Source organism: Camelus dromedarius, chromosome 9, assembly GCF_036321535.1.
Source record: "Camelus dromedarius isolate mCamDro1 chromosome 9, mCamDro1.pat, whole genome shotgun sequence".
NCBI classification, from domain to species: Eukaryota; Metazoa; Chordata; class Mammalia; order Artiodactyla; family Camelidae; genus Camelus; species Camelus dromedarius.
The window spans coordinates 17,401,297-17,419,639 of NC_087444.1; the positions used below are offsets into that span (position 1 = coordinate 17,401,297).

At 44.7% G+C, this 18,343-nt stretch overlaps 2 non-coding genes across 2 annotated transcripts; one reads left to right on the plus strand and one right to left on the minus strand.

The window, feature by feature from the left end:
• Positions 1–4,715: 4,715 nt before the first annotated feature.
• TRNAQ-CUG (transfer RNA glutamine (anticodon CUG)) lies at positions 4,716–4,787 on the minus strand. Its single transcript has one exon. It is a non-coding gene; the product is annotated as a tRNA-Gln (tRNA).
• An 8,596-nt stretch (positions 4,788–13,383) lies between these two features.
• TRNAQ-CUG (transfer RNA glutamine (anticodon CUG)) lies at positions 13,384–13,455 on the plus strand. The gene has a single exon. It is a non-coding gene; the product is annotated as a tRNA-Gln (tRNA).
• Positions 13,456–18,343: the final 4,888 nt, after the last annotated feature.

Sequence of the window (18,343 nt, forward strand, 5' to 3'; positions counted from 1 at the left end):
TTCAACGTTGACATATTTAGTTTTCATTTTCTCTTGCTTTGATACATGGACAGCTTGGCTGAATGTGAAGGACATGCCCACAGTGACTTCTATTTAGATTTAAAGAAACATTTTCCTCCTTGGGATGTTTTGTTGAGACATGGAATATAATTTGATTTTCTCTTTCACTGGGGTAAAGGGAGTTTGAGCGCTTCACAGGAATTTTTTTCTTTAAAAAAATTCTTTCAGCTCTAATACAATGGGACTTAGAATTGAACATTCCAGTCCTATTTCTCCCAGATATCTATGACTTTCTCTCTGACCCTTTCTCATTATCTTTTATCCATTTCCTTTCTGTTCAATGCTTTCATTTTTCAATTCAATGTGTCCTATGATTGTAGACAAATAAGTTCCTTTATACGTTTTCATTTAGACTATTTTCCAAGGAATGTTCTTTTTCTTCAGTGTTTTCCTAGTTTGTATAAATTCTCATTTGGTCTTTGTGTCTAATTTTGTGCTCTGAGTTCGTTTTCTTGTGTACGTGAGCCAGAGTGTTTGTGTGTGTTTGTGTGTGTGTGTGTGTGTGTGTGTGTATGTGTATCTAAAAAGGTTCTGTTTAGAATATTTAAGATATAGATACTATTTTATATGTTTCCTACGTTTTTGATTGATTCTGAGGAGAATCTTTTCATCAGCTGAAATCTCTAAGTCTGTTTTTGTTTTTCTCTAATGTCACCTTAGAATAAATAAATGTCTGCTGTATGATTTTCCTTTCCAGCAGAGTAGGATTTATCTCTGAGAGAAATAGCAGATCTAGGTGGGAAGTGCTGAATCTTTAAGGAGCTTGGTCAATTTCTTTTGTCTAGATCTTTGTCTTGTGCAATTACTGTAGCAGATGTAAGGTTTTGGGGAAAGGCATGGTGTGTCTCCTGGTTCTGAGATTCTATTTCCTTCCAGTAGGACCTTTGACTTCTACCGGTTGCTTCATTCTTTCTCTGCACCACAAACATCCAAAGAACACTACCTTCATCTAGGTCTCACCGTGGCCCCGACAATTGTGCCTCACGAAGTTTGTCATCCTCTGGTCGTCTGCACTGCCGAACCCCTTCCTGGCCATTCCCCAGTCATCAGAGCTGTAGTCCACCAGGTCTCAGGCATGCTCTGAGTTTGTCCACATGCTCTTTTGTAGGGAATTTTACCTGGATTCCCTCCCTGCTGGCCTCTCCTCTTTGTGTGCAGTCTTGTCTGATCCCTCTACTGTTGTGTGGCTCCCAGGCCTGGCTAAATACAAACTACCTGGAGTCCACAGTGTTCTGTGGCCCCTGGTTGTTCGGGGGAGCTGTCCTGTGTGGAGTCATTGACTCTCTAGCTTAATCCCTAGCCCTCTGAAATAGGTGTTGAGAGATTCAGCTGCCGTCATCCAGGTGGGCCTGTAATCTCTCGTCACTCATTTTCAAATGCAGAATTTCAATAGGACTCCAAAATGGACAGAAGTATATAACAGAACATCCCCATCCTTGTAAGTCATCTTCCACAATTATCAGCTTATGGCTGAACTTGTTTTCCTACAGTCCCACCCACTTACCTTTTCCTGCATTATTTAAGTAAATGCCAGACAACTCACTTCATCTGGAATTGTATCACTGTGTTCCCCTCAGTGAGGACTCTTACTGAGTGGTGCGTCATAGTATTACTGTTGTTGGTAAATGGACTTAAAATTTTTAATATCATAAAATAGGCAGTGTTCAAACCTCCCATGGTTGTTTTTAAGTTAGTTTCTTTTATTGGGATCCATAAAAAATCCACAAACTGTAATCAGTAGGATATGTGTTAAGTACCTGTATATATGTTTCTCCTCAGTTCCTTCCTTCCGCCTCCTTCCTTTCTTCTTTCCTTCTCTCTCTCTTGCTGCTCCTGCTCTCACTATGTTGCTTGGTCTCTCGCTCTCCTATGTTAGTTATTCATTTACTGAAGATACAGTCTTGTTTTTCTCTAGTAGCCCTCAACCTGAATTTGGTTCCTAGGTGTACATCAACACAATCTCCTGTCCTCCATATTTCCTCCTTTTTGGTGGTGGAATTCAGAGCAGTGTTATCCTAATAGAGAGAAGGTACAAGCCACATATGTAATTAAAATTTTTCTAGTAACTACACTGAAAACTAATAAGTACAGCATAATTCAGAAATAATCTTATACATAAGACACTTAAGTGTGTATTGCAACATATTAAAGGAACTTTAATTCTAAAGTATTAAAGTTGCATTCAATAGAAAAATCTTTTATACCTTTGGTTTTTAAATTTACATTTAAATGAATTATAACTAAGTACAGTTAAAATCCAGTTCCTCAGTCCTGCCAGCCACATTCTATATATGCAGTAGCCACATGTGTCTTGTGGCCACAGTTTTGGACCTGGCAGATGTAGAAGCTTATCAGTTTCATGTTTCACCTGTTGGCAAGACCACCTGAAAAGTGATGTGTGCTCTCTGATCAGGAGGCACATCAAGTCCTGTGTGTTTCTTCAAGAATATTAGCAGCCCTTTGATTTCAAGGCCTAGATCCATTAACTGATTGTGTGGAGCAAAATGGTGCCATTCCATCATCGTGAATTATTTACCTGGACACTTGTATAAAGAGAACTTTCCCCTAAGTAGTAAATATTGTACACTTAGTGGTACAGCCTGTAGTTTAATGAGCTAATCCCTCAGCATTCTCTGTCATCACCAATTAGTTTCTTTGCTTTTTCTTTCTTTTTTTCCTGTGCTCATATGAAATCAAGGTTTCAATCACACTGAAGTATTTCAATGCATTGCTACAGAGTCCTTCCTGATACTCCAATTGTCCTCTCTTTCAGCAGTGAAAGTGAATTTAAGCTGACCCCTTTCTCCCTTTGGTAAGATCCTCACAGGCTTTAAGACCTTTCCTGATGTTAGTAGGACAAGGTGTTTCTTTTGCATCTTTAATATTTACTGCTCCTGACCTGGACTCAGTCCTTTCTTTAAGACTCTCCGATTTCTTTATGTCCAACACAGTATTCACAGAGCAAATTGAATATCCTTGACATACTCATTGGATTTGGTTTATTTAGGCCTTTCCAGTGAACAGAGCTAGGAAATACATATTCATAGTGTGTGTATTCATGTATTCACCTACAGTCACAAACATTACAAATCAAATTCAGAACTACAGGCTTTATATTGAACCTTCTTTGTCTGAAACCAAGCAATTTAGTTTTAAGGACTCTTTGAATAGTAGAAATAGAATATCCTAGAGAGTCTCATTGCATTTCCCCATATTATATGGACAAAAGATTAAAGATATAGCAAAAATTCTGCTAACACCACAATTGAGGAAAGCAGTTTCTGGTTTGGTTACTGCCATCGGGACACAAATTATTGTGTTTTAGTGTCTTGGCATAGTTCTTATCCATGTTGTAGTTCCACAAAAGGGGTGCACCAGCTCATTTTCAAAGGCTGGAGGTGACATTTACCAATTTAATTTACTGGGGGTGGGAAGGGATAAATTGGGAGTTTCAGATTGCAAATATTAAGTACTATATATAAAATAAACAAGTTACACGGAACTATATTCAATATCTTGTAGTAACCTATAATGAAAAAGAATATGAAAACGAATATACCTATGTATATGTATGACTGAAACATTAGGCTGTACACCAGAAATTGACACAACATTGTAAACTGACTATATGTCAATTAAAACCACAAAACAAAATTTAATTTACTTTTGTAATGATAAAGAAAAGAAATGTGGTTTCCAACTCAAATCTAACCAAACAAGGTATATTCGAGTATGGTCTAGCCGTCACTACAAGATCTGCAAGTGTCTCAAATGCCTGGGGGGGGAGATGGATGAGGAAACCCTGATCTCTACAGACGCTGAAACCCATGGTCTATTCTCTTTCTGGCTGGGCTTTGGATGAAACGACAAGGTTTCAGCAGTGGATTTTCAAATTTTAGCCTAACAGCAGCTTTGTATGCAATGAGGACGCAAGACTAAGAAATTCTGAATAAAATCGGAAGAAGCTGGAATAGAATCAATTAAAATGCGGAATAAAACAGGGCATTTGAATGAAACCCAGGACTTCCAATTCAGGTCTGCAACCATCAAGCCGAAAACTGAGACACAGGCTTCTTCCTGCCTGATCAGGGACATCACAGCCCCTCACACAGACCGTTTACTCACAGGGACGGACAATCGGGCGGTTACAGGACGTGCGGTGTGAAGTCCCTTGCGGTGTAAGGCTCAGGGGGCGCAGCCTCTGCCCTTTACCCCCGAGACCCAGGGTGACCCGACGAGGGGGTGGCACTGGCGCTGTCTCTGCGCCCTCGGCGGCCGGGCCGGGGCCGCCGATGTCCGGCGACGGGCACAGTCGCCCTGGTCCAGCGGGGACACTCCAGGCTGGGTGCCCCCCATCTGCTCGCTGCCGGGACGCCGCAGCCCAGAGAAGCCCGATTCCGGGACCCCGACTCCTGAGGAGGAGCCGGCAAACCGCGGGGGACGCGGCTTTGAGGCGGCGGCGGGAGCCAGAGGGACTCTGGCCGCGCAGCTTCCTTCCTGGGACCGAAACCGTCGCGTCTGAGAGCTGCAGAAAGCGGGAGGCGGGAGCCGGAGAGCACGTCCACTCAGCACGTATCTGAGGCGCGGGTTCGCTTTCCAGCAGCGGCGGAGTTGGGGCTGCGGGATAAAAGACAGTTGGGCGCGGCCTAAAGGGAAGGTTCCACCGAGACTCGAACTCGGATCGCTGGATTCAGAGTCCAGAGTGCTCACCATTACACCATGGAACCGCTGGACGGCCCGACGACCCCCGCGGAGCCAGGCAGCGCGCAGCCCCGCGGGCCCAGGACCCGCCTCCTGCCGGGCGCTCGCTCACGCCGCCCCGAGCTCGCTTCCTCCGCGACGCTAGGGGGCGCCTCGCTCGCCTTCCCTCGGCGCGTCTCTGCGGGTTTGTACGTCGTGGAGGAGACGAAGCCCTCTCGGGGATGAGCCACAGGCACGGCTTTTAGACCTGCCCCAAATCCAGCTGCTCTGCCGGGATTGCTAGAGTTTTCTGCCCTGAGGTAAAATTCTCACCCGGAAAAAAAAAACATAACTAAATACAAAAAGTGTCTCTTTCCTCTTGTTTTCAACTGTCCTCTTCCCGCTGCGCTGAGAGCTCTGACTACCCTCAGAACAGCCCTCGGGGCCTCCTGGGATTGCCCTGCCCTGGCACCCGACGTGCAAAGGGTGCAAGCCCTGCCGGCTTCCCCTGGGGACAGATTCCTCTCTCTGTTGGGAGTCGTGTTCGAACCCCAGAGGCCCCTACGCGGCGCCCCGCCAGCAGCCTGGCCGCGCCCGCCCCGCGGGGGGACGTCGGGGAAAATCAGGTGACAGCGTTTCTTCTGGGCTCTTTCCTCCCTGGATTCTTTCTCCTCTTCAGCTTTCCAGGTCTCCCCTCTCCGGCCTCCCGCGTTCCCAAGACTGAAGGCCTGGCTCGGTACCGGGTGTGGAGCTCCGTGCGGTGCCGGACGGGCCTCTAGACGTTTCCACCCTCGGGACGTTTAAAGGCTTGAGTTGCCAGTTTGAATGTTTCCAAGAGCTGCCCGTTTGGAAAGCCTTTCACAGCCTCCCTTTCTGCGGAGGGTGCAGCGCGCCGGCGGAGCGCAGGGGAGGTGGCACATGGGGGACTTCAGCCCGAGAGGCGGGGTCGGCACCTGCGGGGGCTCCGGCGCGGCGGGGAGCAGGCGGCCAGGGCCGTGGGCCCCGGGCCCCGCCATGGGGCGTCCTGTGCCGCTCGCTCGTGTCAGGGCCCCAATGTGCCCCGTCAAGACCCGGTGTGTTCATGGCCTGCGGGTCCGAAGGAGCTTCCAGCCGAGGAGGCAGGGTTTGGGGAGCAGGTTCCCTCCGCTGGCTCTGAGCGCAACAGGAGCCTATGAGCCTAGGACTGCTGATTGGAAGACTTGTGCTTCAAGCCCAGCAGGGAACGTTCTGGTCTTACTTCCACTCATTTCCTGCTTCTGAGTCTCCCCCAATTCACCAAGCCTCCCTCCTGAGGTGCTTTTTTGCTTCAGGCAGCGACCTCCTCCTGTGGCTCATAGTTCTTGTCCTCACTTGCTTTGCTCCTGTGGTGGTGTGTTTGGTGGCTGTGGAAGCTCAGTTGCCCAGGGTATTGACGGAGTTCGGCCCGGCTCGATGGATTCTCGGGGTCTCACCAGATGCCACTGGTCCCTCTGCACCTTCTGGAGCGAAGAGGGCACCTTGACCTACTTGATCAGACATCTGGATTGTAGGGGAACTGCCAGGCTAGTGGAGGCTGAGAATCACCAACTGGTCAGACTCCCAGGTTGGTGCACCCAAAAACTCAGCATTAACTAGCAATTACAGGATGCCACTGACACCAAGATTTTAGGGTGCTGCATCCTTACTTAAAAAATTAATAAACACGATTTCTTAGAACAGTTTTAGGTTTACAGATAAATTGAGCAGATAGTGCACAGTTTCACATATGCTCTCTTCTCCCTAACAGAATTTCCCCTATTATCAGTGTTTTGTGCTAGTGGGGTACTAATACATGATCAGGACGGCAGTTTTCCCAGCATGAAGCTTATCTGTTGCACTCCAGGTGTGCTGACCCCTGTCACTTCCTCAAATGTGGGAAACACTGCGTAATTTGTGGTAGTTGGGGACGGCGTTCTCAGCCTCCTCTGACAATTAATGGTTAATAACACACTAGGTTAGTATAATCAGGAGTTTAGGTAAGTTCTTGGAGGGCGTTTCTGGGGCATTTTCCTGGAAGATAAACCTCCCTGCTCCCCTTCTAAGTCACTTTGGAAAAAACTGTTGCATTCCTTTCAAGTGCCAGACTGTGAGTTGAGGACCAGCAAGGTTTAATGAGGATTAAGGCCCTAGTCAACCAACTGGGAACATTTTCTTTGAAAACGGTCCCATTCCCTGATTTCCACTTGGACGGGAGTGGACTATGTTAGTCCTTCACTGCAGAAACACCACAGAGATTTTGAATTCAGAGAGACCTGTGTGGCCAGGTGACTGCCTCTCCCAGCCCAGGGATGACAGATGTTTCTGTTATATCACCTGGCTTCCTCTTTTTCTTCTTTCTTTCTTTCTTTTCCTTTCCTTTTCTTTTTTTCTAAATAATGCACCACTAGAGGCTGAAATCTGTCTGAGAAACCAGGGTTTCTGGCCCAGGACAGGTCACCCAGCTTTTGGGAAAAAAAGAAGGGGGACCGGCACCACGAGTGTGATCATCCCTAGGCAGCATCAGCCACTTTCTCCAGTGAAGCCATCACCACTACACTTCTCACCACTTCTGATTACTGGGCTGAGAGCTCTGTGAAAGTTGAGATATTTTGTTCATCCCTGCATTCATGACTCCTGGCACTGAGTCAAGCGCTAAGGAGGTTCTCAGCAATGATAATTCACTGTTTGAATAAAACTGGTTGCAACTTCCCAATTATCTTTACTATATTCCTGTTCCAGTGTCTTGTCAGGGATGCTCCTCTGCTTTTTCCCAGGATGTAGCAATCCCCTTCCTTGGAGGCGAGGCTGCCCTACACTATCCTTGCCCTATGACACTCATCGTGGTGTCTCAGAAGACAGGATTGTCCTCAGGGATTCTTCTCGATGGTTCACTCTGTCACCAGGAAGAAGTGTCCTCAGCCTACCCTCCCATCCTCTTGGCTGCCACAACACCCAACTGCAAAGAGCCACCACATTTTGTTGAAAGTATCCACTTGTGTTCTTCTCACTGCTTTTATTTCCTCAGAGAAATCTTATCGATATTTGAACTCCCAAGTTCAACATAAGAAATTTAACACAGCTTAAGAAAAAAGAAGCACTCAACAAATATTTAAGACATATTGTGTACAAAGCCTTTCAGACTGTAAATGCAGAAGATACCATTACTATCTCTGCTTCAGATCTAAGGTCTTCCTACCCTGGCCCCTTCTGGCCGTAGTGCAGAACTGTTTAAGGCAAAAATGGACATCTCCAACCCTTCTCGAAACATCATTTATCCCTCTAAGCCCACACTTACTTGGAAGGCATCCACTGTGAGGGCAGCTCCAAGCTCGAGGTTGGGGGTCCAGGGCAGAGCCTCATGGCACCTCCTCCTTCTCTTGGAATTGGTGCTTCCCAGCAGTATAAACCATCCCTGGCCCAGCCTGTGGCTTTCCCTGGCAGGTGCACAAGTCACTGTGGAGTACGTTACCCTCCCAGTCCTCCCTGCTCCACTCAGGCTGCTCCTTCAGAGTTGGATGATGCTCTGTGCATCCCTCACTTTCCCTTGACTTTTATGAGCTTAGGTTGTCATTATTCTCACCTCCTCTGGCAACCACCTTCCTCCACCAGTACCTTGCCCTTCTTTGAATTATTCTGTCTCCAAACCTGCTGATTTTCTTCCTTTCATCTCCTCCCCTCAAGTTCTGTGTTTTCAGCGTGTAGGCTCAGCTCAGGCTCCTGTAGGAGATACACAGACAAGGGACCAAGGTCAGGTCTTGCCTGCATTTCTCAGGACACATTTAACATGAATCTCAGTCCCTCATGCACTCTGGAAAAACTGAGCAGGAAGGGACCTTGGAGAATCTGGATAACAACCTTATCTTACTGATGAGAAAACCCATCAGAAGATTTTCCCAAGCTCCTAAACCACTTACTGGCAGCAAAACCACCACAAAAGCCTTGATCAAAGCTTCCCTATCCAAAGCACCCGACATACCCCTTAGAAACTCGCAGCTGAATTTCGGGGGACATTGGATCAAACATCAGTATTTCTACTTTTCAAACAAAAATATCTGAAAGACCTTTTCTGGGGCAATTCTTTTATCACAGTTCCTTAGTCCTATTATTTATACTCCGTCAGTTTTCTATCCTGGCTGACACAATGGGACAAAGGAATATATGAATACAAACAAAGTTTATCACAGATACAGTTAAATAGTATTTATGCCATTCCTTGTCAAATGTCTGGCTCCTGTGCTAGAAGATAGTCCTCCTGAGAGAAGGCACTTGTCTGCCTTGTTCATCCAGTCTCCTTGGTGCCTCCTCAAAAGCGTGCCAGGTTAAAAAAAAAAAAAAAAGATCCTGCCAGATAAAATATTACTAAATGTCAGCTGGATAAATAACAGTTTCCAGGAATAACTAATGTTTTACCAGTCTTCTAGTCCCAACCAGTCTAGTTCCAGTCAGATCCTATCCTGGGTCTGTGCTGAGACAATTAAAGCACAGACAGAGGAAAAGCAGTCCAAGATGCAAATACCAACTCCACCAGGTACCCTTTGCTTTACATGGTGATTTCATTACAGTCGAGCATATTGATCTCATGTGTAACAGAGAAAGACGTATAATGTAATAGAGAAAGTAGCATTAACCTTGGCTGAGTAAATGCAGTATGACGCAGCAGACAGGGTTCCCATCCCTGGGCACTAGCTACCCACCTACATCACAGTCACTGTGGTGCCTGTTAAAAATCTCTGGGGGTAAGGTCCAAGAAACTACTTTTAGGCAAAAATTCCAAGGAGATTCTCATGCAAGGGAAAGGCCTATACATTAAAGAAACAGCCTGGAACAGCAGCATTTGCCGAGCATGAGTGGTAAGTCTGCACTGCGCTTGGCTCAGATGATCTGAAAGAACAAAAGTCCTAGTGGCAATAAGAATGATTCAGTTGAACAGAGCAAGTCCCTTGCCCAAGGTGACCTGTCAGTAGGAAAGGTCCCTTTTTCCAGGAGGAGTGCCTTCCTGAGGTGGGACACAAAGGGACCTGGATCCCCCCATCTGGGCTTTTAGTGCCTCTATTGTCCTTTAGGTTTCCCCCTCTAGGGGATCTCAGCCCTCAGGGGGATCATTTCTCTGTGAAGACCTGTTATTTTTTTTTTTTTCTCCTCTTGGAAAAAGAGGTGGCAGAGATCATTTCTGGGGACCAGAGTTCTGGGCTTTCTCTAAGCTACCTTTCTTTCAGGTGAGCTGAAAGAAATCATGACTGATAGAAGTCAGGATAACAAAGAGGATCCCAGAGGAGCATGAGACCAGCAGGGCAGCACCCCATGAGAGATGATCAGAACCAGGACATGGTCAACATCAGCCCTATTCAGTGGGGAGGACAATCCTGTGAGCAGGGAACCCAGCCACATCCTTCTAGACTTCTATCTACAGAATTGTGAGATATATCCACATTGTTTTAAACCACTGTTCTTGTAATCTGTTAATATGCAGCAGTAAGTAACTACTTCAGAGGCTTATCTCTACTCTCCTAATTTTTAATTACCAGAAACCTGTATGCTAATCGCTGCAAAGCAAAAAACAAATCAAAGAATCACAGTAAAAATCTTATGCTCACCTTTATATGACTGTTTCCAAGCTCTTGTGATGTGAAGGACATCGTAAAGGGCATTTCAGGTATCAGAGGAATGTTTCTTTAATGTCATGAACCTAGCTGCTAAAGAATAAAGAGTGCAATACTTAACTCCACATAACATTATCCAAGAATCCATCATCTATCTCTGTTATCTGTGGCAGATTTTTTTAATGCTCCTTGTTCTCCTGAGCTGACCAGGCAAGGTTTTATGCTGAGCACCAGTTACCAGCATAGATGAAGGAACTCAAGGAGATCAATGGCTCCAGATTCCCCCAAACAAAGTACTCTGAATGCAATTTTTCCTCTTATTTTGGCTAAAATTAAAGATCTATCTTTAAAGTCCTATTCTAATGAAAATTTAAACTTGTATGTCTCTGTTTTCCAATTTTTCTTCTGCTCAAGCCGAGTCTTGGAGACCTCACTCGTCATGGTGAGTGATCTCTCATTTTACTGAAGCCTGGGCTCCCTGTCAAAGGAAGTCAAGTAAATCCAACCTCAAATCTCTTCTGTCAATCAGTCCCTCACCCTCAAAATTCAGAACAATGATCAAACCCAGCAGCCAGCAGCATTTCCCAGCATGAGTGATAGGTCTGCACTGCACTTGGCTCAGATGATCTGAAAGAACAGAGCAGTCATGAACTAGAATAGAGAAAAAGCATATGATTTCACCTTTTCCAGGATGTCAGTTAAGCCAATGATTGTGAACTCACTTGAAGAAATCTCTCAATAAGGAGTTAATTGTTGACAAAAATAAATGGTAGGCGCAGAGGCTATTCAGTGTTGGCAAGAGGGTGGAGAAGATATGCTCATAATTGATTGGGAATATGAATTGGTAAAGCATCTTTTCAAGGAAATAGGACAGGGATTAGCAAAGTTAGATATGTATGTACAAATATATTTCTAAACTGAGCAATTTCCTCTACAGGAATATATACTAGGGAAATACTTACATAAGTGATGATGGAGAAACAGTTGGCCCTCTCTGTGGGTTGCATATCCAAAAATTCAATGAATCATGGATTAAAAATATTCAGATAAAAGTTACCAGAACGTTCCAAAAGCAAAACTTAAATTTGTCGGGTGTATTTGCATAGAATTTACATTGTGTTAGGTATTTGAATAACCTAGAGATGATCTGAAGTATGCAGGAGGACGTGCATAGGTTACATGCAAATACTACATCACTTTATATAAGGGACTTGAGCATCTGCAGATTTTAGTATCAATGTGGTTCCTAGAGCCGATCACCATAGTCTACAGAGATACGATTGCATAAGATACAGAAATATATAGATGTCCCCTGCAGTATTATGTGTATAAATAAATATTGGAGCCAATTTCATGTCCATCGATTGGAGAACATTTATAACAATCCATTCATACCTCTAAAGGGTCTGCAGTTGTTTAAAAGAACAAAGCAGATGATAGAAATGCTGACAGTGATGGACTGATAAAAGCTAATGTGTATTGAGTATTTACTGTGAGCTAAGGACTGGGCTCAATGCCTTATCTGCATATCTCATTTAAAACCTAGGACAACCCATGGAGGAAGAACTAATTGACCCAATTTTAAGTGAGAAATTGAGCTGCAGAAAATTCCAGAAACTTAGTCAAGTCACACTGTTAACCAGTCAGGTTTGCACCTACAGCCTGAGAGACCACAGTGCTCTCTTTTCCCTTCCTCTCTTTAAGGGATTTCCAGTGAGAAAGAAAAATACCAGCCTGCGATGCCCTACAATGACTGACCTGACACTCACACCCTGACTTGTTCTCATGTTGTAAATAAACAATCTCAGATACAGGATATCAACCTCAGAGAAGATTTTTCTGAGGTCTTGATAAAATCAGGTAAAACAGGGCTACCTCATAATTTTGTCAGATCACAGACAAAAGCAAGGTCACTGTGCAACCTACAAAATCTCAAACATCCTCATCTTTTCATAAGGAAATGACCGTTACTTCTTAACTCCAATCACAAAGTTGCCCATGCTAACAGTATTCAACATACAGCAAACCCGGCTTCCTCCCACCTTCCACCAAATCACCCAACCAAAGCCCAAATCCTATAATAGGATTATCATAGGATTACACCCAACCACACCCTGAAACTGAGTTCCCCCTAAAACCGAGTTAATCTGCCGGGTTTATGAGTAACCTCTCTATCTGAAACGTTACTCCCCTTATTGTCCAACACCTGTTCCCTTTAAGATGCGAGAGTATCAAAGAAAAGTGGGGAAGTGAAACCGGGCAGGACCCTGTGGGGCCCTCCCATGTACAAAAGCCTTTTCTGTGTCCCCCATTACTTGTCTGTAGGGGAAAGGTTTCAGCCTCGTAGGCCTTCCCTGAGTTACAAAAGGCAGATTTAAATACTAGTTAGAGGAGTGAGGAAATGCAGAAACACAGAAAAGGCGGTCGGGAATCAATAGTGCCGCAATGAGGCAGGGTCCTGATTCCTCCTCAAGGAATATACTTGACTCTCTGATACAAATTTCTGAGTTCTAGAGGAACTAAGGCCCCCATCCAGCTGGAGGATGGAACTTCAGGCCAAGTAGAAACACGTGGATCCCAGCCTGGCTGGAACAAGAAGGCTAATGACTGAGATCCCTGTTGCCTCACCACCAACCACTAGAGGAGGATTACACATTTCTGAAGACCTCCCCACAAATTTTGCCTATGAAAACTTTGCCCTGAATACCATCAGGGAACACCGGCCTTTTAAGCACCAGCTTCATTTATCCTTGCTGGGTCCCGCAATAAACTTTTCTCTCCTCCAAACGCCAATGATTTGGTTTATCTGGTCTCACTGTGCGTTGAGCAGGCAAACTCCTGTTAGGCAACTACCCACAGGGCGTGAGTGGCCTGGGTTCCAGCGACTTAGGGGCCCCTGCCGCTGCGGTTCGAACCCGATTCCCAACAAGAGGCATCTGTTCCCGACGGAAGCCGGCGGGATTTGTACGCTTTGCACCTCGGGTCCCAGGGCAGGGCAGTCCCAGGAAGTCCCGAGCTCCGAGGCGGGAGCAATGGGCCGGCCTGCGGTTCCGTGGTGTAATGGTGAGCACTCTGGACTCTGAATCCAGCGATCCGAGTTCGAGTCTCGGTGGGACCTTTCTTTTAAGCCGCGCCCAACGGTCTTTTATCCCGCAGCCCGAACTTTTCCCGCTGCTGCGGGAAAGCGAACTCGCGCTGAGTGGACGCGCTGAGGGGACGCGCTCTCCCGCTCCCGCCTCCCTCTCCGTCCTGCTCCTGGACCCGGACCTTCGCCGTCCTCGGAAGGAGGCTGTAAGCGCCAGGTGCTGACCCCGGGCCCGCGTACCCCGTACTCTGCTGTCTCCTCAAGAGTCGGGGTCCTGGAAACTGGCTTCTCAGGAAGGCGGGGTCCACACAGGCGTGGACAGGCGGGGGAGCCCTGTCCGGGGTTTCTCTGCTGGACCCCAGCGGCTCTGCACGTCGCGGGACATCGGAGGGCCTCGCTCGGCCGCCGAGGGCACAGAGACAGCGCCAGTGCCACCCCCTCGTCGGGTCACCCTGCGTCTCGGGGGTAAAGGGCAGAGGCTGCGCCCCCTGAACCCTGCATCACGAGGGGCTTCACACCGCACGTCTTGCAACCGCGCGATCGTCCCTGTAAGTAAATGGTCGGTGTGAGGGGCTGTGATGTCGCTCATCAGCCAGGGGGAAGCCTGTGTCTTGGTTTTCGGCTAGATGGTTGCAGACCTGAGTTGGAAGTCCTGGGTTTTATTCAGATATCCTATTTTATTCCGAATTTTAACTGATTCTATTCCAGCTCATTCCCATTTTATTCAGAATTTTTGGCTCCTAAATCCCCACTGGACACAAAAAGCTGCGGTTAGACTGATTTGAAACCTGACTCCTAGAACTTGTCCTTTCATCCCAAGCTCAGCCAGGAAGAGGCGACCAGGCCATGGGTTTCAGTGTCTGTGGAGACAAGGGGTCCCTGAACCATTACCGCCCAGGCCTCTGAGACATTTGCAGGTCTTATAGTCAAGGCTAGACCATCCTTGAATATACCTTCTTTGGTTGGATTTGAGTTGGAAACCACATTCATTTTTTTTATCATCATAAAAGTAAATTGAATTTTTAAAATGTTGCCTCTAGCCATTGAAAACACATGTGACAAATGAACCTGCGTATCCCTTTTGTGGAACCGCCGTATGGATAAGAACTACCCCAAGAGACTAAAACACAATAATGTATGTGTACCCCATGACTATAACAAAACCAAAAACTGCTTTCCTCAATGGTGTTGTTAGTGGCATTGCTTGTATTTCTTTATTCTTTTGTCCATATGATGTGGGAGTGAAGGGGATACTGTATTTCTATCACTTCTATTGTTCCTAAGAACATAAATGCCATTATTAAAGACATTCAGATGAAAGACATTCAATAAAAAGCCTGAGTTTTGAATTTGAATTGTGAATGTATGAATACATAGAAATCTGAATGTGTTTTTCATAGTTCTGTCCACTGGATAGGCCTAGAAATAAACCAATTCCAATCAATATCGCTGGAATACATAATTTAATCTGGCAATAACATTTTGCACAACCCCTCACCCCCCGAAATTCGTAGAGAAATGACTGAGTCCAGGTCAGAGGCAGTAAATATTCGAGATGAGAACATAAGCACCTTATCATACTGGTATCAGATCAGGCAAGGCCTCAAAGATTATTAGGATCTCATCAAAAGGATGAAAGAGCCATCTTAAAGTCACTTTCACTGCTGAAGGAGAATAACTGGAGTATCAGTAAAGACTACATTGCAATGGATTGAAATACTTCAGTGTGGTTGAAACCTTGATTTCATATTAGCACAGGGGAGAGAAAAGGAATAAACTAATCGGTGACCACAGAGGATGCTACGGGATCTGCTCATTAAGCTAAAGTTTTCTCTACAGACTATACCACTAAGTAACTAAATAGTTTTTAGTTTTTAGGGGAAGTTTCTCTTTCTAAAAGTTTTCCAGGTAAATAATACATGATGATGGAATAGCAGCATTTTTCTCCAATTAGTGGCTCTAGGCCTTGAAGTTAAAGGGCTGCTAATATTATTAGAAGAAACACACAGGACTTGATGTGCCTCCTGGTCAGACAGCACACACCACTTTTGAGGTGGTCTCTCCAAAATCTCAAACATAAATCTGATAAGTGTCTATAGTTGCCAGGTTCAAAGTAGTGGCCACTAGACACACGTGGCTATTGAATACGTAGGATATGGCTAGTAGGACTGAGGAATTTTAATTATAATTATTTAAATTCTTTTTTGTATTTATAATTCATTTAAATGTAACTTTAAAAACTGAAGATACAGAATATTTTCCTATTGAATACAACTTTAAAACTTTGCTGGAATTATGTTTCCTTTAATGTGTAGCATTAGGTAGCCGTGTAGAAGATGGTGTTTGTTTTCTTGTGTGCTTATATTTCTTAGTTTTCAGTGTAGCTACTAGAAAAATTTAAATTGCGTATGTGCCTTGCATTTTCTTTCTGTAAGAGCACTGCTCTAATTTCTACCAACAAAGAGAAAGTATGGAGCTCAGAAGAGTTTGTTAAAGTACAGCCAATTGTACACGTTAGACGGCGGGAATGCTACAGAGCAAGCTATTCAATTCTTCAAATTAATGATTTAGAAAAAAAAAAAAGAGGATGGCAAGAGACCAGGAGAGAGCTACCTTGAGTGTGAGAGAGAGAGAGCGCGCGCGCGCGAGAGAGAGCGGGAGTGAGAGAGAAAGGAAGGAAGCCAGAAACTGAGGGGAAACATATTTGCAAGAGATACAAACGCATATCCTACTGATTAAGTTTGTGGTTTTATTTGGATCCCAAGAAAAGAAACTAACTTAAAAATAGCACGGAGACACTGTTGAGAGATGTTGAGGGTAGGGGATTATATATGTGTGGGTGGAAGGGCATGTGGGAACTCTGTAGTTTCTGCTCAATTCTGCTGTAAACCTGAAAGTGCTCTTAAAAAACTAAAATCGATTAAAAAATAACAATGAGAAATTTGAACACTATTTTATGACATTAAAGATTTTACATTAATTTATGACTAACTGTAATGTTATAATGATAACACTTTCAATAACAGTCCTCATTTAGGGGAACATAAAATTACAGATGAAGAATGATGTCTGAGATTGACTTTAAATAATAGCGGAAAAGATAAGTGGGTAGGATTGTAGAGAAACAAGTTCAGCCACAAGGTGATAATTGTGGAACGTGACTGACAAAGAGGGGGGAATGTTCTGTTATATAATTCTGTCAATTTCTGTGTATTATTAAACTCTGTATTTGAAAAAGGATGATGAGAGAGTACAGGTCCACCTGGATGACAGCAGCTGAATCTCTCAACACCTATTTCAGAGGGCTAGGGATTAAGCTAGAGAGTCAATGACTCCACACAGGACAGCTCCCCCGAACAACCAGGGGCCACAGAACACTGTGGACTCCAGGTAGTTTGTATTTAGCCAGGCCTGGGAGCCACACAACAGTAGAGGGATCAGACAAGACTGCACACAAAGAGGAGAGGCCAGCAGGGAGGGAATCCAGGTAAAATTCCCTACAAAAGAGCATGTGGACAAATTCAGAGCGTGCCTGGGACCTGGTGGACTACAGCTCTGATGACTGGGGAATGGCCAGGAAGGGGTTCGGCAGTGCAGACGACCAGAGGATGACAAACTTCGTGAGGCACAATTGTCGGGGCCACGGTGAGACCTAGATGAAGGTAGTGTTCTTTGGATGTTTGTGGTGCAGAGAAAGAATGAAGCAACCGGTAGAAGTCAAAGGTCCTACTGGAAGGAAATAGAATCTCAGAACCAGGAGACACACCATGCCTTTCCCCAAAACCTTACATCTGCTACAGTAATTGCACAAGACAAAGATCTAGACAAAAGAAATTGACCAAGCTCCTTAAAGATTCAGCACTTCCCACCTAGATCTGCTATTTCTCTCAGAGATAAATCCTACTCTGCTGGAAAGGAAAATCATACAGCAGACATTTATTTATTCTAAGGTGACATTAGGGAAAAACAAAAACAGAGTTAGAGATTTCAGCTGATGAAAAGATTCTCCTCAGAATCAATCAAAAACGTAGGAAACATATAAAATAGTATCTGTATCTTAAATATTCTAAACAGAACCTTTTTAGATACACATACACACACACACACACAAACACACACACACACACACACACACACACACACACACACACAAACACTCTGGCTCACATACACAAGAAAAGGAACTCAGACCACAAAATAAGACACAAAGACCAAATGAGAATTGGTAGAAACTAGGAAAACACTGAAGAAAAAGAACATTCCTTGGAAAATAGTCTAAATGAAAACGTATAAAGGATCTTATTTGTCTACAATCATAGGACACATTGAATTGAAAAATGAAAGCATTGAACAGAAAGGAAATGGATAAAAGATAATGAGAAAGGGTCAGAGAGAAAGTCATAGATATCTGGGAGAAATAGGACTGGAATGTTCAATTCTAAGTCCCATTGTATTAGAGCTAAAAGAATTTTTTTAAAGAAAAAAATTCCTGTGAAGCGCTCAAACTCCCTTTACCCCAGTGAAAGAGAAAATCAAATTATATTCCATGTCTCAACAAAACATCCCAAGGAGGAAAATGTTTCTTTAAATCTCAATAGAAGTCACTGTGGGCATGTCCTTCACATTCAGCCAAGCTGTCCATGTATCAAAGCAAGAGAAAATGAAAACTAAATATGCCAACGTTGAAGAGTCCTCATTTCCACCATTAGGAAACTTGACGGATGAACTTTACACGTCAAGAAGTCACCAACGAAACCCTGAGATATGAAGACCTGGTCACCACTGAATATATGTTATATAGATTTAAGCCGGTGTGTCATGGGCCCTGCTTTCAGGGCAGCCTGGTTGGGCCCTGGGACCTCTGCGAGGAGGCCGCTGACACTCCTGGGGTGGGGCAGCCCTCCTGTGAACCTATGGGTCC